A 25353-nucleotide genomic window follows, 5' to 3' on the forward strand; every position below is an offset into this window, starting at 1 on the left:
CATGATCTATGGCATCCCTTTGAGTACTTGACTCCCACAGGATCGGATCATTTGGGGCCTCACCCCTTCTGGTACTTTCACAACTAAGAGTGCATATAAGCTTTTAGTTTCCAATGCTTCAACTAATCATGCAGGTACCTCCTCATTGGCGCAACAAAAGAGTTTCTGGAAAGGTCTCTGGCAGCCTAGAGTTCCAAATAAAATAAAACATTTTGCCTGGCGGGCTTGTAACAGCTCCCTTCCAACTATGGTCAACCTCCAACGCAGGCATATTACTAGCATGGATACGTGTGAAGAGTGCAAGGCCCAACTGGAGGACGAACTACACGCACTTTGGTCATGTTCGAAGCTTACAGAGGTGTGGACCTCTCTGACATGGACCCAGCAGGCTGCCGATGCTCAGGTTTCTAGCTTCTAAGATTTGCTGGATCGGTTCATGCAGATTTCTGATGACTATAGAAAGGGGATCTTTATCATCACCGCATGGTCCCTGTGGAATCGCCGCAACGCCTCAAGACGTGGGCTACCCACTCAACCTCTGTATAAGATCACCCAAATGGCAGGAAGTCTACTCCAGGAGTTCCTAGAAGCACAAGACCTCATCACAACTAGTCATGAGCCATCTCCGATGCAGCATTGGTGTCCACTTGAAGCCCACACCTTCAAGGCCAACTTTGACGCTGCAGTGTTTAAGTCAGAAAGCTTAGCGAGGTTGGGCGTTGTGATTAGAGACTGGCGTGGGGAAGCTATCGGCGTTGTAACCATGCCAGTTAGCCTACCTCAGACGGTCGTGGAATTAGAAGCTATGGCATGTCGAAGAGCTGTGCAGTTGGCCAGGGAGATAGGCCTGTCACAGGTCATTTTTGAAGGTGATTCTTCAACAGTCATTAAAGCTATTTTGGAGGGGCCTACGGATGTCTTACCATATGGCCATGTCATTGAAGATATTTGCGTGCAAGCTATGGAATTTCAGCAAGCTGCGTTGACTTATGTCCCACGTAATTGTAATGTAGTTGTTGACGCCTTGGTTAAAAAAGCAAAATCTTGTAGGGGTACTCAGGTTTGGCTTGAAGAATTGCCTGAGGATATAGCCCCACTAGCTTATTTTGATGTCCACTGATGTTTCTTTTTTGCCTATTATGAATAAAGGCCCAGCCCATTAGGCTGGTTTCTCAAAACAAAAACAAAAAAAAAAAACAAAAAAAAAAACTCAAAATGACATAGTTTTAATTAAAATGTGTCATTTTGAATTCTTTTGAGCCACATCAGAATATGTTAAAATAATACATATTATTTTTTTTATTACTCCTTGCCTATTTTATTTCTTTTTCATTTTCTATTATGTTATTTTTCAATAATACTAATACCACACACAAATATACATACTTTGTCAAAACTGTCCTAAGTGGCTGGCTATGATCAATTATTTCACTATCACATATACACCATCATTTTATCAAACTTTTACTCAAGGAAGTTTTTCTGCTTGTGATATTTTTGTTATTGAACAAAACTTAAGTACAATACTTAGATGTTATTCCTTAGGTTCCCTTTTTAATATTCTGCCATGTGATTTTTTTTCATGAGATGAAAGTATATGTTTTAATTAAGTAGCATGACTGAATCTTAAAAAGTGAACTTAAGGAACAGTACCTAAAGCACTGTTAAACTAACACAAAAAAAGGGACATTTTATTCAAAATTATTAAAAGTTGACATACGTTAATTCCTACCACTCTGCAGCTGCCACTCCAACTAATCATGGGACTTTTATTAATCCATCTCTTTTTTTCTCGCAAATTCGTCGCCTCTCATATTCTTCATGTTCACATTGCTAATGGGTCTGCTACGACTATTACTCATTCTGAATGTGCTACTGCACAAATGACCCTTCCTTAAACTTTTCTTATTCCTAGGCTTGCTCAGAAATTGCTATATATTGGTCAGTTATTTGAACTTCGACTGAATTAATTTTTTTCTTGCAACATGGTTGTCCTGCTCCTGAATAGGATTCTCAAAACAAGGAAAACCATTTGGATGGGACATAAAAGTCATTACCTGTTAGAACTTTCCTCTCTTTTATCTTCCTTCTAGTTGGAAAATGTTTCTCAGCAAACTAGTTTGAGAAAAACCTTTCAAATTTTTCCTATATTTTTTTTGTTGGATGTAAATTTTGAAATTTTAACCGTTGAATTACATATTTTTATTATATCTTTTATGCTTGCAAAATTTCAAAAATATCAAAAATTAATAGTTATGTCATTAACATATATAAATTTGAAGTTTTTGTAGTAAAACATTATACATAAAAATAAATTTTATTGATCGAATAGTAAAGAACACTCAATTCGAACAAAAAAAATTAATATGCGTGTTAAAAATATAAATAACATGCAATACAATGATTTGATTTTCAAAATTCACATTTAATAAAAATATATAAGAAGAGTTTTTTTTTTTTTTTTTTTTTTTGGGAGTGTGCCTTTTCATGACCCCACTATGGGAGGCTCTAGATATTTTGTAATTTTCGCAAATGATTATTCTCGTTATTCTTAGCTTTATATCATTAAACATAGATTTGATGTGATTGATATTTATCTTAATTTTATAAAAAGGATTGCTACTCAGATTTCCAAAACAATCTTGAATTTGTGGGTTCCAATTAGCTCAAATGGTTAAGTCTCTGATGGTTGAATAAGAGATCTGAGATTCAATCCCCGCATACACCAAAAACTGATTGGTATCTTAGTCTGATGATAAAGAACATCATCAGAAGAAAACGCCATAGGTTGAAACTCTCTTAAAAAAAAATCTTGAATTTTAAGAATGGCATGGAATATGAACAACTTGATTTCATCAGTCTCTTAAATGGTCATCACTGTTTTTGACCTACATCCCAATAAAATGCTCGAGACGAACGCAAATATCGACTTAATTATTTTCGTGCTCTACTCATCTCAACCAATGTTCTTGAATCATTATGGGGAGCAGCTTCCTTAATTGTAGTCTATATCGAAAATCAACCAATTGTATTATTTTCTTTGTCTTGACATCAAGTCTCATTAGAGTATTCACAACAAATGTTGTAAATGCTATAAATGCTATTTTTTAGCATCTGAAACCACAAAATGCTGCTCCATCAAACATGCTATATCCTAATAAATTTACAATCTTGCTGCAGTACACTCTCAAAAATGAGATGAGAGCGCACTGTAGCTCAAATCTTATAAAAAAATAATTTTTTATTACTTCTCTCATCTCTATCACTGTACTCTTCTTTCTTTTTCTCTCACCGGTGTCATTCTTCTCTCATTTCTTCTTTCTTTTCTTCTTTCCTTTTCTCTCACTAGTCTCACTTTTTTTCTCTTTTCTTCTTTCTTTCTCTTTTCTTCATTCACCATCATCCACAACTGAAAACCACGGTGGTAGTGGTGGTGTTGAAGAGTTTTTTTTTTTTTTTTGGAGGTAGTTTGTGATTCCGATGGTAGTTGTTTTGGCTAGTGGTGTTGGTTTATTTTAATGGGTTTTGTGGTGTGGTGGTTGTTTTGTTTTGGGTTTTTTTTTTTTTTTTTGTCGTGGGTTGTGGCTGCCACAATGGTGGTGTGGTGGCTGATGGTGGTTTTTTTGGGTTTTTTATAGTGGGTTGTGGCTGCCACGGTGGTGCTAGTGGTGGTTCTAGTATGTGGGTTTTTGGTGGTCCAATTTGTGTTTTTTTTTTCCTCCAATGGTGGTGACCGGTTGCAGGGGTTGGTGGCAATGTATGTGTGTTCTGATCGGAGTTATGGCAATAATATTGTGGTGGTTGAGTGAGTTATGTAGCTAGTGGGTTGTAGTGGGTGGTGGATGGTGGGGTTTTTTTTTTTTGGTGGTGGCTGGTGGGTGGTGATGGCTGGCAGTGGCTAGCCGTGGGTCTTGGGTTTATGGGTTTTGTTCACTGCTCTATCATCCGCCTCCTTCTCCTCCTCTCATAGTGAGGCTTCTCTCTCTCAAGTTTAGTTTAGTTTTTATTGTTGTTGTTTTTTTTTTAATTTTTAATTTTTTTGGGCTATGGGATTAATTTTTGGATGGATGCTGATTGTGGTGGCAGTGGGTTGGCCATGGGTCTGGGTTTACTGTTGAATGTTGATGGTTGATTGTGTTGAATGTTTATGGTGGTGGTGGCTGGCGCTGGCTAGCCGTGGGTGTGGCTATGACTGGGGTTGCTTGGACTGAGAAGAAAGTGGTGGAAAGAGAGACACAGTGGAAAAATAAAAATAATACTCCCTCCGTCCCACTTTGTTTGTCCTCTATTCCATTTTGAGATGTCCGAAAATATTGTACTATTTCTAAAAATAAAAGTTATTTGTTTACTAATGTTCCTATTATACTCCTACTTCATTTTCAAAACTATTTGAAAAGAAAACTAAAAAAAAAAAAAATCAATATAATTGGGGCATCTTTTTAGTTGCCTCATTAAGAATAACTATTTTTTAAAAAAGCTGATAAATTTATTTAAGAGTAGTTTTGTAAACTTATACATTTTTATAAGGCAGACAAGACAATAAATGATGTTCTCTTAAAAAGTTTGACTTTTCAAACAGGACAAACAAAGTGAGACAGAGGGAGTATTATTTAAATGAAGTTGTAAAAATAATAGAATCTTTGATGTTCGGTGGATTGTAAAGTGGTATGTTAAAATTGATAAAATAAGATTTTGAAATGGTATATGCTAAAATATTTACCATTCTTGATGAGAATGCTCTTATGGCCAATTGTATGCTATAGTGCATGTCTTCCTCACACTAATGTTATGTCTATTAATTTTTTCTTACATGGTACTCACTATAGAACAAATGAATTGAGCTTTAGAAAGCCGCTTCACGTTAGCACATCTATTTTCTTGCTTGATAGCATTTTAGAAAGATTGTAAGGTGTTTAGGCTTTATAATTAGAGAAAACATTGGGTCCGGAACTGCCGTAAAACTAGTGTTTTATGCCAGCCAATGAGACCACGCCATGTCAGAGTTCACACGCTCACAGCTTAAAGAAACAATATAACCTCAAAAAAAAAAAAAAAAACATTTCACGCTCACAGCTTCCTCTGCAAGTTCACGCCATCCCTCTGCTTCCGCTCTTCCTTCACGCCAAACCTCCACCACCGCCACACAGATTGCCGGAGCAGAACAATTTCGAAGAAGAAAGAGTTATTGGTTTGCCCTCTGCTTCCTCCTTTGGGGTTGTGCCGTCCTTTGCTTGCCCAAACCTTCACCACACCACACACCGGAGATCACCGCCACAGAGTTCGCCGGAGCTGTGCGTGGAGCTTGGAAACAAACCGGAGCCACCGTGAGCCACGATCCAAAGGTTTGTTTTTCATGATTTTCCCTTTTCCCCAATTTGGATTTCGAACACAGCATGACTGAATGTATTCTCGAGAGAGAAATAGCAAAAATAGTTTTTAGAGAGAGAGAGAGAGACAGAAAGATAACATCTTTATTTGTTGGTATAATTGATCTGAGAAAACAAAAAACTAAAAGCTTTTTGGGCAAACAGAGAGGCAACTGGTTTTTCTTTTGATCCAACAACCTCTTTTCTCTCTCTCTCACCTGGATTTTTCAACTTCCAGTTCACTTTCACACGCATTGTGTACACAAATGATCGGATTTTTTTTGGTTTTGTGTGAAGATTTTGTGGGTTTTGGTGTGATATATGTATTGGATAGTGAGGAGTAGAAAGTGGGGTTGTGATAAGAGAGGGTTCTATTGTGGTTTTGATTAGAAATTCTAATCTGGGTTCTGGGTTTTTCTTCTTCTTAGTAAAGTATGGACCTGAATGATAAACCCAGAAGGCTGTACAAAGCTTGGAAGGGAAGTAATGTGAGTCTCTCTGCCTCTCTCTATGTCTATGTCAATTGGTTTTGCTCTTCATGTTATGCTAATTTTCAGTTCATTAACTGAATTTGGTTTCTTAAATTTTCTTTTCTCTTTGAATGACTATAATAAAATTGTGATAACTTCACCAATTGTATTTTCTATGTATTGGGGTCCACTGTTGTTCATTGTTTGGTTGGTGATTATTTGATTTTAGATATGTCTATTGCTATTTTTTTGATTGAGATGATTGATCCTCTATTGGAAAGAAGGTTATGTCTAAAAAAACAAATATATTATAAACTTATTTTCTCATCACTTTCTTTTTGAAAGAACTAAACTATACTATAATACCATTCATTTCCTCATTTTATTTTCTCTTGTAGAATGCAAACCAAATGGGAATTTAGAAATGTATTTCATTGTCTTTAGTTTCTCTCAAATTTCTTTTTATAAAAAAAATAACGAAACATAATATAATTTTTTTTTTTTTCTGTTCTTTTACTAACTTGACTTTTTTACTGTAAATTTGAACCATATGGAGTGGAAATGAGTTTTAGATTTTGGTTCAAGTCAACTCAGCCACTTCACTTTAGTTTCATGTTAATGAGGCTAGTGTTTCTTTTTCTGTTTTCATTTTCTTCTTTTCCCCTTTTTAGGGGGAAAGAGGGTTGCTTATCTAATTTTTCTAGTTTCTTAAATTATGGGGGTAAATTACGCTTTACTACCGTAAACTATACCCTAGAGGATTATAAAGAGCAAGTCCACAAAACAGTTTTCGGGCATTCCATACGTGATGACCTTGCTCAACTGCCTTCTTTCTTTTTGGTATATGATATATGCTTCTTGTTTCATCAACCAGGTTCTTTTTAATTTTTATTGTTTCTTTTCTTCATTTGTTACCTATTTTTTACCCCTATGCTCCTCTGTTTTTGTCATGGATTATGAGTGTCTTTAATTACTATTATTTTGATGATGATAATGATGGGGATTTTATAGTTAATTCATGTTAATTTCATGGCCATCCGGGCATTCAGGGGCCTCTGTGTTGGTTGGTTGGACTAGGGAGTCTAGGCAAGCAATTAAACAGGAAAACAATTTTGGTTCCACATTTCTTGCTTTAGGAAAATGAAATTTAATGCTTGGTTGATTAATGTTAATTTCTTTTCTACTGTGCATGGTACTGTTTAATCGTTCTGCTCCAGCGATCTATGTGGCAGTGGTGGAGGTTCGGTGTGAAGGAAGAGAGGAAGCAGAGGAATGGCATGAACTTGCAAAGGAAGCTGTGAGCGTGAAATTTTTTTTTTTTTTTTTTGGAGGCTATATTATTTCTTCAAGCTGTGAGCGTGTGAACTCTGACGTGGCGTGGTCTCATTGGCTAGCGTAAAACACTGGTTTAATGCCAATTCTAGACCCAATGTTTTCTCTTACTATTAAGGTGAAAGCCTCAAATTGAATTCCTAAACTTATTTTAAGTTATTTAGCTTTACTAACAAGACAAACAAAGTGCTTCTCAAAAAAAAAAAAAAAAAACAAGACAAACAAAGTAATAGGGCTAATCTATCTAGGATTACTTTTCCTATAAATATGTTGTGCTAGTACATTTTTACGTTCGAACATCAATTCAATCTTCCTTTCTTTAATTTTAAAGAAATGACATAACTTACTTTTGAGGGCTCTGCGGCAAACAAGTAGGTTTACAAGTCATTCATCCTCTAGCCTCCGGTTTCTCCTATTCTGTTGGTGACTTTGTTTTCAAGTCTTCCTGTGGGCTTATTAGTTATTACCATTCATCCTAGTCAACAGGTTTTAGGTCATGGTTTTAAGATTAAGGTTTTTCTTTTTCTTTTTCTTTTTCTTTTTTTTTTTTTTTTTTTTTTGCGGATGAATTTAAGATTTAAACATCAGTTGCTCTAGATTAGTATTATATTAAGAGTTGTGGACATATCATTTCTCTTATATTAATTGTGCCAATAGAAACCAAAATCTAATTTTGTAAATTTATTTTTTTTTAAAAATCATTGCAAAATTATTCAATATTTGTAATCATTAACATATCACATTGACTTCTAAATAAGTTATTTTAGTTAAGAATACATTAGCTTTTCTAATTAGATTTAAACACTTGGATTCATTGATCAATGAAGTATAACTATAAACAATATTTTCGTTTTTAAAATAATTAAATTCAATACAACATTTTTTTGAATTTAATTACAGTACATAATTTATTTCACCCAAGGATTTATATATTTTTTAAACAAGATAGAAATTTTACTTTAACTAATTTAAGTATATATGTATGTGAAGATTCCTAGTAGCGGCTTCAAGATTTTTTTTTTCTAAGGGGTCAATAATTGCGGAGTGATGTAGGACACAGTGTAGTATTTAATTTTTATAATTATTTATTTTAGTCTTTCTATGTAATTTTTGTTATTTTAGTTTTAGGTTATTTATTTCCTTCTTTTTAGTTGATTTAGTCAAATTAGGGTTTTATATGCTTTCGTAGTCGCCTTAGGATTTCTAGTTGCCCTAAGTTTTGTTTTTACTATTTAAATGCATTGTAACCTCCAAAAGCAATTCAGTTTTTAGACTATTATTAATAAACATAGATTTTTTTTCAAATTCTTTCTCTGGTGGATTCTAGTTTATCTCCTCGTGGATTCAAGGAAACTCCTCGTGGATTTGAGATTTACTACTAGAAGCTAACAGTTTAGTTTCTGTCCGTCAAAGGGAGTCATGTGTTTGCTTTCTTTAGGCTTCTGTGACATTATAAAGCTAGGAATTTATTGGTGGGGGTAGGCACAAGTAAAAAATAAGATGATTATTATTCATCTTTTTCTGTATATACAACTTTCACGTTATATACAATACAACTATATTATACATTTGTCAAAAAAATTATTAATAGCTTAAAGATCGTTAAGACAACAATTATTGGATGCATAAACAAAAAGAATTAAAAAACTAATCATACATGTTTATCAAATTAATAATAACTTATTATATTTATAAGTTATATCAATTGAATAAAAAAAATATAGAATAAATAAGAATAGTAACACACTTAGGAGTAAGGTTGGAAGTAAGTGTGAAACTAAGAAAAATAATATCCAGTAATAAATTTTTGCTTTTGAAGTGCATGATTTTTTAAATATGCATGCGATCACTCTCTTGGAATTGGAGTAAGCCATAAAAGATTTTTTGAAATTGGAAATATGTAAAGCACTTATCAAAATGCTTGATTGGACATAGAGAAAAACTAAGAAAATATAAATACAGATCAGACATATAGAAAAACTAAGGATCATGTTGAAGTTTATTTTAATTGGGCTTAACAAAAAAATTTAAGTCAAGGTGTTCAAATTTTTATTGTAGGGGTCAAAACAAAAAATTAAAATTAAAATTATATATAGTTTTTCTTTTTGGACAAGGTTAGGGGTTCATTTGAACCCCTTGGGTTGGTCTTGGAACTGCCCCTTAAGCTCCCTCTTAAAAACTTAAACCCCGACTATCACCTCTACACCCAATAAGCACTTATATTTGTAAAGTGACCATTGCACCAAACCCAAGGATTTATACCTAAATTTACCTTTTTATTTTTAATTTTTTAAATAAATTTAGCCCTGGTAATTTTTTATATTCTTGACAAAATGATTCCCTTGTTAAAAAAAAAAAAAATTACTTGTCCAGAAAGTAACCTATCTAAAAAAGAATTAATTAGGAAGATCCCTCCCCCCCCCCCCCCTCGACCTCCCCCAACACACACACACACACATATAGGGAAAAAACACATGTTTTAGAGATTTCCTCAAATTTTCTTGTAGACTCCGTAACCTCTCTTTTTTTGTTGCTTACTTCTTATGTTCATAATATTTTCACAACAAATTATAGGTAGGTAGTTATTATTAGTTATAATTTGAATCTATCACTAAAATTACTTTTTGGCCCACCAATAACAATATGCTGTAACAATCTGTTACTTTAGATTTGTTATAAAAATGTTGTGGACATAACATTTCTCTTTCTAATTCTATATGAGCTTTTGGCAAACATGAAAATTAAAGAAGTACTTTATAAATTTAGAAAAAAAAAGGCATCAAAGGGGTCGTAACCCGAAACTCATAAGCCTTGTGTTGCCACAAAAGTGCAATTTGTTGGGTACACAATTGTTACAATATTTGATTTATTCAAAAAGAAAATACAAATAATTTAGAAACAAATATTTTATTAATACCAAATACCAAATAAATGCTAATTTGAATTTTCAGAAAGAATAAATTGACTTAGGCTTTGGCCCCTAAATTGAAATCCTTGCTCCTTCTTCAGTCATGACTTATGTGGAGACAAATCAATCAACGTCGCTAAGTACTTTACCACAACTGTTACAACATAAAGGCATAGTATCGTTGGAAGTGCAACTAGCTGGTGGAGCAGGGGGTGGAGGCCCTGGAGGGTATGCCATAACTGGCTTTTCAAGGCTCAACAACGTCGGTTTAGGCATAACTGGCTTTTCAGAGCTCAACAACGTCGCTTTGGGGTCTGTCCCTATTCAAACTCAAACATTTGCAATAGTTTAATACACAACATATATATAATATTGGAAGAGGCAAGAGGATTCTCAATTAGTTCTTCTAACACAATAGGATAAAGGAAAAGATCTTAAATTTAAATAAATTAGCTAAATAAGGATATAACAAAATGTTTAAACTTAAAAATAAATAAATAAATAAAAATAAAAATTGATGTTTTACCTAGAAGCTGCTTTGGATTATTATGGGAAGACATGTTCAATTGAGAAAGGCAAAAAGAGCAAGGAAGTCAATACCGTGCCGGAGGTTGTACCGGTACGATATATTTCAGATACTGGTCAATACCGGTGTACCATTTCAGGTTTACCGCTATTTTATATATTTAATACACACACACACACAAATCTCCATTTACGCACACAGACTCTCCAACTTTTAGTCTCATAAATACCTTCCATTTCAACTATTGTTTACTGATTGATACAGCAACCTAAAGATCAACTGGAGATTAGAATTGATGCAAGTAAAACAATTAAAAAAGAAGAAAATGGAACTCTTAATTCAAACACCAAATCCAAATTAAGTAAAAGAATTGGAGAGATCAAAAGTTAGGTGAAATAATGAAATTATCCACAAAAGACTTTCATTATTGATTATTTTATAAACAAAAACTGCCACAATTACACCAAAAAAAAAACACAGCATTTTATGTTTCGGTCTGGTACAGCTGGTACAGCCGAAATTCACCGGTACGGCCAGTACACGGCCGGTATTTTTTCCGGTACAAAATAGAAGTATACCGGTACAGGTGCACTGGCCAGTACGGTATGTACCGGCCGGTACCGGTATGGTATCGACCACCCTAAAAAAGAGAGACAAAAAGAGAGGCAAGCAGAGAGAGTTAGGGTTATAATAAGATATTTTGGGGACGTGACCTAGTTTGGGGCACTAGGTTTTATAGCTCTATTTTTTGATAACTTAGCTGTTAATTTTTCAAAACAATAAAATAAAGATAAAGACAAGACATAATTACTTTCATACATGCTCCCAAGATCTTACAATATCATCAAAACCAATTACTTGCATGCGATAATTAATAATAGATTATGCATGCCTGATGTATTGATTTAACTACGTAATAATGCGATTACAAGTTCTATCATTTTTATCTCTGCCTCTCAAGAAATTATACAATCCTTATAATGGATCACGTCACTTGTTCACTATTCCACTAAAAGATTGTCATTTGTTTAAAATTGTTAAATCAGTAATCAATTTATGTTTAAAAAAAAATTTTGACTCAACAATTTTAAACAAGTGAGACTCTTTTAGTGAAATGGTGGACCACATCATTTGTTCACCATGAGGACTTTATAATTTCTCTTGCCTCTCCCCTTCCCGGCAACTGAAAAACTCATTCATGCAAAACAAATTAATAATAATAATAATAATATAATAATAATAATAATAGTATTATTATTATTATTATTATTACCAAAAAAGTTATACATACCGGGATATTAAAAAGTCTTTGATAGTAAATCTAATACATAATGTATATATAAACTATAAAACCAAAGTCTTTGACTATTTTTGACCTCGTGAGAGTCGGTCACATAAGCTTGAGAGCTCTCACAAATTTACACATCACCATTATTTTTTTTCTAGCTTTTTAAAGTTCTAATTTTATAATTCAACCCTTTGATAATTCTTTACAATAGTTTCAAACTCCCACCGCACTCCGACTCGTAGGATCAAATTCAAACTCCTTCTGATCCGGTTCAACTCAACCAAAGTCACCCAAACTAGTTAAGCAAATAATCGAAGAACGAAACATGTGGAAAGATTCTTTAAGTACTAGAGTTTAGAAAACTTTCACGCTAATATTATAATGTTCAAGTAATGTAATTCGAATTTGGTAGAGCTAAAATTAGTAAAGTACTCAAATTTAATTTAACTGTTATTAGTAATTGGTCAAGATATGTAATATCATAGAGAAGAACAAGATTAGTACTAGATTGGGATTTCTCTCATGTGTGTGAGTGTATATATACCAATGTGGTCGATACCGTACTGGTACATATACCGGTATCAAAACACCAATGTTTCGTATCGGTTTAAATACCGGGCATACCGGCTGATTTCGGGTAATACTAGTTGGTATCGAGCGTACCGGCCGATACATAAAAAAAGTCTTTTTTTTTTCCTAGTTTTGTAATTTTTGAATTTTTATAAGGACAGAATAATAACTTACTTGCATTAACTTATTAGTATTATTTGTTTTCTTAGTATGCAATGAATAATTAAACTTTCTATATTTTATATTATGTTTTTTTTTTCTTTTAATTGATGCTAAAGTCTAAAATCATGAATAATTTGTTCTAAATTGAGGTAATGTTTTATGGTAAACTTTTATATTTATTATAATATATATATATATATATATATATATATATATATGTACACACACACACACACACACACACACACACACACACACATACATACAGACATACATATATAAATATAAAAATAACGGTAAACCCGAAACGGTACACCGATATTGACTAGTACCGAAATATATTGTTCCACTGATCAAACCGGTACAGCCTCTGATACGAGATTGACTCCCTTGATTTATACATATACACACACAATCAATGGCGGAGTTAGGATTTGACTCCAAGGATGGCAAAATTTATATACACTATGCGTGTATATTGAAACACACACATATTACATATATGTTGGGTAGTTGTAAAGGTTTTTTTTTTGCATAAATAAGCCATCTTCTGTTTTTTTTTTTTTTTTATATATATATATATAGTAAAAATTCCATTTATAAATGAAAATATTTTTAGTAATTGACTATGAACACCAAATACAACTAACGTAATTTTGTGTTATTATATAATTATCTCAAAATTTTGGTTTATTATACAAAATTTTATGAAGTAGGATAATTATTACATAAAGAATTTTTTTTAATAAGGATCCACATGGTGAAATGGAGAATTGACACTAAGTCCCAGCCAAAGCTAGTTGGCTATTATATGCATGCCAGACCAGCCCCAAGCCAAAGCTACGTGGCAATTATTTGCTCTCTAAGACTTAAGAGATGCACCTTTTTTCTACCGAAAAAGAGAAAGAGATGCAACTTTGAGATGGATACATTGGCAAACCAAATACAAACCTTCTTCTTACTAAAATTTAAAAGCCACCCTACTATTTTTTTGCAAAGCCAAGGGGGGCAACTGCCCCCCCCTCAACCCCCCCTGGCTCTGCCCCTGCACACAATAAACATAGAGTATTAAAAACAGTGGTTATCTCAAGTAGATGTGCCCTCTTTATGCCATGTTAATAGCCCTTTTATCTCTTTAGCCTTTATTATTTCAAACTAACGATGCTCTAAGAGAATTGATTTAGAAAGTATTTTTTAATTTTTTTTAATAAACTGCTTATTAATCTATGTGTTATTAGTATTGGTCAAGATATGTAATATCATTAAGAAGAACAAGATTGGTACTGGAGGAATTTCTCGTGATATATATAATCTATGTGTTATTAGTATTGGTCAAGATATGTAATATCATTAAGAAGAACAAGATTGGTACTGGAGGAATTTCTCGTGATATATATATATATATATATATATATATATATATATATATATATAAAAGACAAGTTAGTGGATACTCTTAGGGAATTAGTTTATAAAATATTTCTTTTTTAAATTATGAAAAAAAAATAATTTTTTAATAACTTTATATATTTTTCATAAAAGTGATATTAAAATTTTCTTAAAATTGTTTATTAACAAATGCTTTAAATAAACTCGTTTACCAAACCCTATATATTGAGTATAAGAAACAATGGGTATCTAAGGTTGATGTGCCCTCTCTATGCTACGTTAATAGTCCTTTACTCCTTTTAGCTTTTTAGACTTTATTATCAAACTTTCAAGTGGCTTCTATTGACAAAAGCTTTAAAGGATTAAAACCAAATTCACTTTTTATTGAAAGTATTTTAATTATTTAACATAAGATTTTGTTTTAATGAAATTGGTCCTATAAGATGTGCTTCTATATATAACCTACCCCCCACACATACACACAGGGTTATACCTAATATAATTTTAAGTAATATTACACCACTAACTAACTTTTTATTAGATTAATGTTTTAAAATTTTTACTGTTAGATTATATGTTCCTTATGTTCTTAACACTTATACCAAGTTTCATGTCAAGCAAATACTAGTTACAATTCGATCTAGAAACTCATCTCTTATGCACAATTATAAGTATAAAAACTTGAAGTTTAAACATTTATACAATGATAAAATTATTGATCTCAAATCATTTTGAAAATTTTCAAGAATTTAGAGTATAATAAGAGAATCTAAATACAATGGTAAATTTGTTAAAATTTGTGTCAATAAAAAAAATATTAAGTGGTACAACATAACATAAAATTACACTAGGTGCGATTTGAATCCAACTATATATAGGGTCATTTATGTTGAGCGCTGGCATATTCATATTCAAAAATTATTTTTTCAATGTTATTGAGTTGTAAAATTTTAGTGTATAAATAATTTTTAAAGTCCTACACTAAAGACATAAAGAAGCAACTCAAGAAACCACTCAAAATAAATAAGTACTATTGTTTTGATTGCATCTCAGCGAGCCAATTGCATCTAGTTGACCAATCAAGTTTCATGATTTTGAAAATATTAATTCAATAAAAAGTTATTGTGTAATATAATATTGTTTAAATTTACATTATGTGTTACTTGATCTTTTCCCTTAAAAAATTAATAACTTGTAAAATATGATGCAGTTTGGGATGAAGCGTCGCATTTAGATTTGAATTCAATGAGCTAGAAATGATGTCAATTTTTTTTTCTTAATTATTATTTTTTCTTTAATTCTACAAAAAGATCTCTCTCTCTCTCTCTCTCTCTCTCTCTCTCTCTCTCTCTCTCTCATATGCTTTTTCTATTTTAGTTCTCAAACATTGACACTCAAACCTTAGTTATTTTTGCAACTGAAATCACAAATTTCTTCATTCCACATTTTGTTTGCCTTCATAAATGTAGAGGTTAGGGTTTTTATTTTCCAAATTTTATATAGGTGTGTCTTTGGTTTGTGACTTTGATGATTTTAAATGAGGTTGAGCCTTTGTAATGTGTATTTAGTTGTTTTATAAGATAATTTTGTGTATTGGCTGTTTTTCAGAATTCCTTTATTCCCCCTCTCAAAGTACATGGCCCAAACAATGTAACTGCATGCACCACTTGGCCCAAGCGAACATCTTGATCCATGTACCTATGCAGTGTGACGCACAAAGGAAGTTAAGGCCCACACTAAGGAAATTAAGGCCGACTCCATTAAGAAGATTTAGAAATAGGCACAAAGTCAATCGCACTACATTCTATACACCCCTATATGCAAGGAAAATGTATCTTTTGCTTTTAGCATATGCATACATTATCACTCGTACAACATATAGAGCACATATCTGCCTAATTCATGAGATAATTATTATATGGATTTAGGTTAGAGTTAAAAAAAAATTAATACTATAGTCTACTAATCCTTTTATATTAAAAAAAAAAAAAAAAAAAAAAAAAAGAAGAAAACAACACATACTTTTTGCCTCCTAACTAGTGGCACAAACGGGCCAAGATGCCATACACTCCCTCCCCCTTTACTTTACTCCAAAAAAATTTAATCATGTGTGATTTTTACTTAATGGCCCCCTTCATCTTTTTTTAAAAAATGACTAAGTTACAATTTCTACCCTTAATTTGGGATTCAAATTTAAAAGTTTGACAATTTAGATTTTGAGTGATATCGTGCTATCTAACTCAACCTAAAAGATTGTTTGAGTGATTTTTTTTTTTTTTCATTTTTTGTTTGTTTCTTTGGTTTTTTATTTTCTACTTAGTAACACTAATTAGGTTTTTTTAGTAAGAAGAATATTAGCCACATAATGATATACAAACAACTTTTAATTTTCATGCTTTGTGCTATTTCCTTTATGGAATGGTTATACTTTTATTTACTTTTTTAGATTCCGTTACAAATACGACACATGTATTTTCAATCATGAATATTGTCAAATTTAGGCTTCGCAAAAAAATAAAAGATAATTTTCTTATGGATTATTTTATTTTGTATATTGAGAGGAGAATTTCTCTGTCATTTAGTATATAAAATCAACTATAGAAGATTTTTGCTGTTCTTAAAGAACGTCCGATTCCATTTTAATAAATCACAAATGATTAAGAAAATGAATTAAGAAACAATGTTTTATGTATATATAATTTTTTTATTTTTGAGGGAAATGTATCTATAATTAATACTGAATAAATTTTATTTTTATTTTGGCCAAAAAGCAAAACTCATTCTCTAAGTTTCACTACATTTCATTTCAGTCTTCTAAGTTTACATTCATTCATTTCAATCATCTAAGTTTCAAAAACCCTCAGTTCAATTGTTCGTTAAACTTCCATCCATTACTATCATTAATTTTAATATTTATTATCTAATTTATTCTTTTTTTCTTTTTTAAACCATAATTTTATGAGTGTGTTGTTCATATTTCTCAAGTCTATTAATTTCATTTTGTTCCTTTGAAACTTTGTCCACAAAGGTTTATAATTCATTAATTTCTCCATATGCAAGAAAAGAGACTAGTGAAAGAAAAAAAAAAATTTAGCTGGTAAATTGGAACTGAGATGACAATCTCAAACACGGTGTTCCTCTCTCATCTCCAATTTTGATATAGGACAGAATTTACTATTTAATTTTTGTTATTTTGAGTTTTTTTATGTAATTTTCATTATTTTAGGTTTATGGCATTTATTCCTTTAATTTTAAGTACTTTTAATGCTTTTTAGGTAAAATTATGTTCTTGTTATAGTTAGGTATTAATTAGGATTTATTTTAAAATATATTTTCTTATTTATCAAGTTTTAGGGAGCCCTTAAATAGACCCCTAATTCTGTAAACATTTTTTTCAATGACTATTATGAATAAAAATTTAGAGTTTTTCTCAAACATTTTCTTTGGTAGATTCCAGACCTATCACATTTTAGATTCAAGGAACGTCTCATAGATTAACTAATAGTTTAGTTTCTGTCCCATCAAAGAGAGGCTTCTGCAACTTCAAATTTTCTAATTCTAGTTCAAATAAAATCAGTCTTCTCTAAGCAACTCTATCTAAATCATGTTTTCTTCCTTCTTCTTCTTTTTTTTTTTTTTTTTTCGTTCAAAACATCATATAATATTCAAATTGTAGCCCATGATTTTTGATTTCAAGAATTTCAACTATCAAAACAAAGGCACAATCTAGAGCCGTTGAGTATTGGCCAGAGCCACCAAAAATACCTCCTGGAGCTGTTGATCTCGATCTTCTCTTTCCCTCTCTTGATCTCTCGATCTCTCAATCTCTCAATTTCTTTCTCTTTCTCTCAATATCGGGTTAAGGGTTTTATTTTGTGGGTGGGGATTTTTTTTTTTTTTTGTTCTTCAGTTATAGTTAGGGATTAGGGACGACATGTTTGGTTCTTTTAATTTTTGGGTTTTTTATTTTTATTTTTTATTTTAATTAACATTTTTAAATTAATAAATAAATATTATATTAAATATTAAAATAAGGCCAAAATGATTTGTAATGGATGACTAAATTGAGCAGTTTTGAAACTTAAAGAATTGAAATAAACGAATACAAATTTAGAGTACTGAAATGAAAAGTGATGAAACTTAAATAGTAGATTTTGTATTTTAGCCATTTATTTTTTATATATTAATTTATTTTTTAAATAATAAATAATATAAAATTCCTTACCCCAACAAATCCTGCTAGCTCCTTTCCTGAATGACCATACATCATAAGGCTGCACAATCTTAGGAAGACAATCGGTTCTTTTATATTTTTCTTTTTGAATAAGGACAATCGGTTCTTGAGCCTTATAACAAGAAGCTAGGTTTTCAATTCATTCCTCCTCCAGCCTCCGGTTTCACCTATTCTATTGACTATTGGTGACCTTGTTTTCAAGTCTTCCGGTGGGCTTATTATTAATTAGTTATTACCATTCATCCTAGTCAACAGGTTTTAGGTCATGGTTTCAAGATTTAGACGTTTTTCTTTTTCTTTTTCTTTAGGTCAGCTTTTAGGTCACAGTACATTGAAACTTCGCTTAGTGGGTGAAACTTTTTTTTTTTTTTTTTTTTTTACTTCTTTCCAAGTCTAAATTTAGCTATTTTGTTTTAGTATTTTAGATTTTATTTTGATAAACTTTGGCCTTCAATTTAAGAATATTTGTGGGTAATTTTTTATTTTCTTGTCAGAAATGTAATTCCTTGTTCAGAAAGAAAAATTTCTTGTCCCGAAAGTGAATTTTCTCTTCTAACTAATAAAAGCCAATATTTAAATAGAAAGTCTCCATACATATATATATATATATATATATGGAATTAAATAAAGCACCCAATAAAATTTTGGAGGGTTGCTGCATCGAGACCAACAAGTACGACCGTAAATCATAAAGCACTATCTCATAAAGACAATCATTTTCTCAAACCTTGAAACTTGAAAAAAAGTAGGTTTTGCAAATTACACTTCATTCCTCCTCCAGCCTCTGGTTTCTCCTATTCTATTGATTACTTTGGTTTTCAACTCTTCATTCCTCCTCCAGCCTTTGCAAATTACCGTGGGCTTATTTACCTTTTATCCTAGTCAACAGGTTTTAGGTCATGGTTTTAAGATTTAGGTTCTTCTATTTTTTTTATGAATTTAAGATTAAATATCAGATACTCCTGAATCCCCATTACTCATTAGTATTAATTATGCTAATAGAAACGAAAATCTAATTTCGTTAATATTTTTTAAAAAATTGCATTTTCTTTTTAAAGATTTGTAATCATAAACGTATCACATTGTAATATTGATTTTGAAAAACATAAAAACGTCTTTCCAAGTCTAAATATAGTTGTTTTGATTAGGAAAAAAACTTTCTAATAACAATTAAATTCAATGCTAATTTAATTGAAAAACCTAATTTACTTCAACCAATTAGGAATTATACATACTTTTATCATTTTAAACAAAAAACCATTTTTGTCCCTATATTTTTTGGCCTATTTTTAATTTAATTTTTTTTTAGAAATAAACACATAGACAAGGAAAAGAGAAAGGGAAAGGGATTATAACACAAAGACATATCACAAATTCCACTCAAAAGCCAGTGTGGGGCAAGTTATACTACACTTAACACACTCTTACGCTCCGTTTGTTTCAATGAAAAACCTTGTGTAAAGATAGTTTTCCTTGTTTTTCAGTGTTTGGTAGCATAAAAAAAGATGAGTCAAAGGAAAACCATCTTTGGTAAATATAAAAAGTATGGCTTATTTTTAGAAATTGTTTTCCATTAAATTTTTTTGGAAAACAACTCTATCTCATAGCAAACTAAATAAGGGAAATTAGGAGTTTATTTTCCAACTCTTTTAAGGTTGCTACCAAACATTGAAAAATGAGATAGTTTTATAGAAAATATTTTTTTGGAAAATGACTCACTTTTTAAAAAATATCATTGTTGAAATAAACAGAGAGTATTACACTCTTTTAAGTAATGTTGGACAATTATTTTTTTTTTTTTTTTTTTGAAAAACAAACACACGGGGAAGGAAAGGAAAGGACTCAGGCCTATTTTTAATTTAGTCTTCAGGTTTCACAATTTTCATTTTGGTAAATATATTTTTAACCGCAAGTTTAAAAATATGAGAACCAAAATGAAAATTATAAAATTTAAAAACCAAATTAAAAATAGTGCCCAATTTTTTTTACCTTTATTTTATTTTGAGAAACTTTAGCCTGGGTACTTTTTTCCCTTTTTTTTTCTTGTTAGAAAAGCAATTCCCTTCTTCAGAAAGTCAAAATTTCTTGTCCAGAAAGTAAATTTTCTAACAAATAAATAATTAGGAAGATCTCCATACATATGTGGAATTAAATAGAGCATCCAATAAAATCTTGACTTAGATTTTCTCAAACTCTCTTGTAGACTCCGCAGCCTCTCTCTTTTTACTATCTTGCTTCAACTTTTCTTCACAGATCTCTCCTAGTTTTTCTCTGAGCTTCGGCAAAAACAAAAACCAAAGAAGTACCTGAAAAATTATAAAAAGCAACAAAGGGTCATAACTCATAAGTCTCATAACCTTTGTTTTTGCCACGACAGTGCAATTTGTTGGGTACACAGTGGTTGAGGTGTGTCGATAGGCCCAATGTTGACATCAACGAGGCCCAACAGCTGTTAACACTCGTTTCAGAGCCCTGCTTTCTTTCTCTCTTGGGTTTCTCACTTCTCACTCTCCCCATCTTTTTTTCAGTTTTTGTTTTACACATATTGAAGGTTAGGTGTCAATACTCAATATTGAATAACAGCTGAACTTTCACAGTTAACAGCATTTTGAATCTCCAACTAAACTTGCTACCAAACTGTTTTATTTTATTCACTCTCCTATCAGCCCATGATTTCAATGCCAAGATCCACTGTATCTTCAACGTGAATCTTTTTGTTCCACCCAAAATTCCTCATTCACAATCATAAGTCAAAGCCATGGTATGTTCTTTCTTTCTCTCTGTTTGTGTGTGATTAGTATTATTGAATGCATGCATTCTTTTATGTGTCAGTAATCAAGGCCATGCTTAAACAATACATGGAAGAATGTTGATTAACATCTATTGTGTATCTATGCTTGAGTTTTTTTATTTTATTTGGTGGGTTATATGTAGATGTTCATCATGTTGAACTTGAACTATATCATATTTGTAGCACATTATGCTATTGATGCTTCAGTCACATAAAAAACACTGCTAATGGATCAAAAGGTAGGTTTGAGGGATTTAACTGTTTCTGGGTGTTTCTTTGATCTCTGTTTATTAGTGTTAATGTTGCTACTGCTACTTTTGCAGTCTATAATAATATAGAGTCTATTTATGCCATATCAAGTAGTTTTTTGTATATGACTTTACCAAATGAGTTGTTGGGCTTTGTAATGGCTTTTTACGCTTTTTCATGCTCTGTTGCAGACTATTATGCCACTGATGTTTCGGTCAATAGTGAGACTGCTCACATCACTAGTGTCTCAACCAGCAGCCTCTGTCACTACCATACTCTACCACAGTGGTCTCCTCCCTCGAAACCTGAATTTGGAGCGATTGGTTAGGACCGAATTCCTTGATCGAGAAAACTATATGTTCCATTTTCTCATCAACATGATGAGGTGTTTCTGGTAGCTGAGCTCCATTGCCCACATAAATTCTTAATCCCCTATGGCTATGGTTAATCTTGTTTTTGTTATGGTAGAAACTTTAAGAAAAGTTAGGTACTTGGCTACTCATATATTAACCCCCAATTTGTTTGGGCCATATTTTTAATGCAATCATACCCATTGATGGCTTAGTGTTAATGAGTTAATATATGCAATTTTCAAGAGAGATTTTGAGAACAAAGCAGCCTCAATTTATGGTAGAGTTAGGCTTTAAATTTGGGTAAATATGATGTGGCAAGCATTTTTGTTTCTTGAAGAAGGGGACAGTACTATTGATATGGAACCTCCTTCAGAAATCATTATTGAATTTACTTTAAAGCATTTGCATGATTCATTGGCTGAAAATTTGGTAGAAAATTTTAGACTTTTTAGTCACGCATGTGGCTGCATTAGTAGAATGGCCAAGGACGCATGTGCCATCCTTCAACCGGCGTTAGCACACACAATAACAACATTTTTTTGTGCCTTAATGTGATGAGAACCCATCGGACTTCACACTCCTCAATTTGGTGTTCCATTACATAAATGCAAGGTCTCAATTATTTAGGCCATAAAATGTACATAAAAAATAAAAATAAACATTTTGTGAATCATGCTATTCTATTCTCCCATTAAAAAAAAAAAAAACACGAGCTCATTCCCAACAATTTTTTCTTTTAATAATTCAATATTTATAATGAGGTGATTGACTGATCGGTAAAAATTTGACCTTTAGAAATTTCCATTAACATTAAGAGGTGTCCTTGAGCTACTAAAGGCTTGGCCAACTCCTCAACTTGTAAAAAAACAAAACACCTCATCTCAATTTTTTCCCACCCCATGAAAAGGGACTCAAAAGCACAAATCTAATCTACCATAATAATTTTTTTTTCATACACAGACTACGCATATTTGGTTTAAAAACCCATGTTGGGCTAACGTGAAATGAAGGAAGGTTTAGGCCATAGGGTTTAATTATTAAAAACTGATTTTAATTTCTTTTAATTCAGGTTTCAAGTTGAAACCAAAACCAAATTGGGCCTTGATAGTAACAGCCCACCTGCAGCCAAATCCACATTGGGCCTCAGCCCTGCGGAATGTGACGATTTTTATTTTGGGGACCTACTAGGCGTACTAGTCCAAGCACTACTATGACCATGAAAACTCACTCAAGCCCATTTTTTCCGTTCCGTATAGAATTGTCCCATTAGAACCTATTAGGATGACCCATTTATATTAAAATTTAGAACTCAATTTCCTCTTACAGAATTGCCTTTTTTTTTTGGTTTAACGTAGAAATTTTGTCCCATTAGAACCTATTAGGGATTACCCATTTATATTAAAACTCTATTTCCTCCTATACCTAAAAGAAGAGACTTGCTAAAAATAATTCAACCATTGGGAAGAATAGGAACTAACAAACAAATAACCACTTTTTTTTCCAAAAAAACTCTCCCTCAGTAGGAGCCCCTCTCTCTCGCCATAGCACGAGCCCTTACTCCCTCCTTCCAATACGGGTTCTTCTTGGGTCCCAAGTAGCCCACAAGGCTTGGCTTAAACCTCCCACCGAAAATGGATGAAGCAATCATTGATGAGATTCAGCATCTCCAGCTCACTAAAGAAGAGGAAGAAGAAATCTCCATATCAACCACTGGCAGATTAGACCTTTTGGATGAGTGTGCGCTGAGCCTATTTGGACGACTTTTAGCAGATAGGCATCAGAATATGCGAGCTCTAAAATCCACTCTAAGATCAGCCTGGAAGATGGGTTCGGATTTAAGGATCGAAGAGTGGAAAAAATATCTTCCAATTCAAGTTCAGCTCAAGTTATCAAATAGAGAGGGTAGAGAGAAACGGTCCTTGGAACTTTGACAATAATCTCTTGCTCCTCTGTAGATGGAGAAAAGGGTTATCAGTAATGAATATCTCGTTCACTCACTCTCCGTTCTGGATTCAAATTTGGGGTCTTCCCTTTGAAAGTATGACAAAAGAAGTTGGGAGGGACCTTGGCAATAACTTGGGGAAGTATATTGAATCTAATGGGTGATCTTGGTCATTGGAACAAGCAAAATTTATGCGGATACGAGTGGACATTCCCATTGATAAGCCCCTGAGAAGAGGTGGAAATATTGTCAATCCAGAAGGAAATAAATACTAAGTTACATTCAAATACGAAAGGCTTCCCAATTTTTGCTTTATTTGTGGAGTTCTGGGGCATGATGAGAAGCATTGTTTCGGGCACCAAGATAAGTTCGAAAGTCACAGGCAACTTGTATGACACTATTAAATTGGTTTAATTTTATTTTTGTAATTATTCAGGTCCCCTCATTCATAAAAATCTAGTTCCACCACTTATCACAAATGCACCCATATTTGGCTCTAAAGTCATATAAACCCATTTCTTAAATACACACACACACACACACACACACACATATATATATATATATATATATATATATATATATATATATGTATATAATTAAAATAAAATAAAATCAACCAACTAACTAACTAAATAAAATCCTTAGAACCCAATTCCTTCAATAAAAAATAGGCAAACATTCTTCATAAGCCGATTTGATTCCAACGAGGGAAGAACAAAATCTTAGCGAGAATTTTCCAATTAATGTGTGAAGAAAAAAACCAATCAATTTGACAAGCTTCGATATCCTAGATCTCTTCATGGCAACATTTTCATTGTCGCAAAAAGCATATATAATGTTATCATTTATGTTGAACTTAGAATTTTGAAGCATTTAAATTCTATGTTCAAGCCCTGTTGACATCATTGATATCACCATTACCAGCATCATTATGTCCAAGGCCAGCCCTAGACATTTTGGAGCCTTAGGCAAACAATTAAAATGAGCTTTTTTTATATTTATATATTAGTAAAATTAATATTTTTATATCTTAAAATATTTTATTTAAATTTTATTTTTCTTGCCCTTGAGATGCAAACTATCTAACTAAATAATTGTATTCAAATTTTTTCAACATTTATTTTTTGAGATGCATACTTTTTCTTCTTGTTTTTTCCTTTAGTTTGTTTTTTATAATCCTTTAATATTGTGATTTCCTTTTGTTTTAGTTACACGTGTTCCAATGTTTTTATTTATTTGGATTGAAGGCTTTTGTTGTAGTAATACACAATAAAAAGGTCCAAAACGCAAGATTTGGAATAAAAATAAAACACACCCCATGAAAAAGAAATAAAACGCAAGATTATATATATGTATATATATATATATATATATATATATATATATATATATAGAGAGAGAGAGAGAGAGAGAGAGAGAGAGAGAGAGAGAGAGTAAAAGTAAAAACCAAAACACCAGCCCACAAGTCTTATTAATAGCAATATCAACCACAGCCCAGATTCAAGAAAAGCAGTGAACCCAAAACACAAGAGTCAAGACTAGCGGCAGCAAAGAGAGAGATATCAAATCTTAGATCAAAGAAGAGAGATGAAAATAAACTCAAATTAGAGAAGAGAAGATCATACCTCAGCTGATTCTACTAGTGTGTGAGTGTGAACAATAGATCAGATAGAGAAGAAGTGAAGGTACGATGCCAAGCCACCAACAGAAGGGATTCAAATTGTATTAGTAGTGACTAGTGGAGAGGAAGAATGAGATTACGCAAATTGT

General features: G+C 32.1%; 1 long non-coding RNA gene across 1 annotated transcript; it reads left to right on the plus strand.

The window, feature by feature from the left end:
* The first annotated feature begins 20816 nt into the window (after positions 1–20816).
* Positions 20817–21899, plus strand: LOC142634301 (uncharacterized). Its single transcript, XR_012844106.1, has 2 exons — positions 20817–21006; positions 21477–21899. It is a non-coding gene; the product is annotated as an uncharacterized LOC142634301 (long non-coding RNA).
* The last annotated feature ends 3454 nt before the right edge of the window (positions 21900–25353 follow it).

This window comes from Castanea sativa, chromosome 5, assembly GCF_040712315.1.
Source record: "Castanea sativa cultivar Marrone di Chiusa Pesio chromosome 5, ASM4071231v1".
Classification (NCBI taxonomy): Eukaryota; Viridiplantae; Streptophyta; class Magnoliopsida; order Fagales; family Fagaceae; genus Castanea; species Castanea sativa.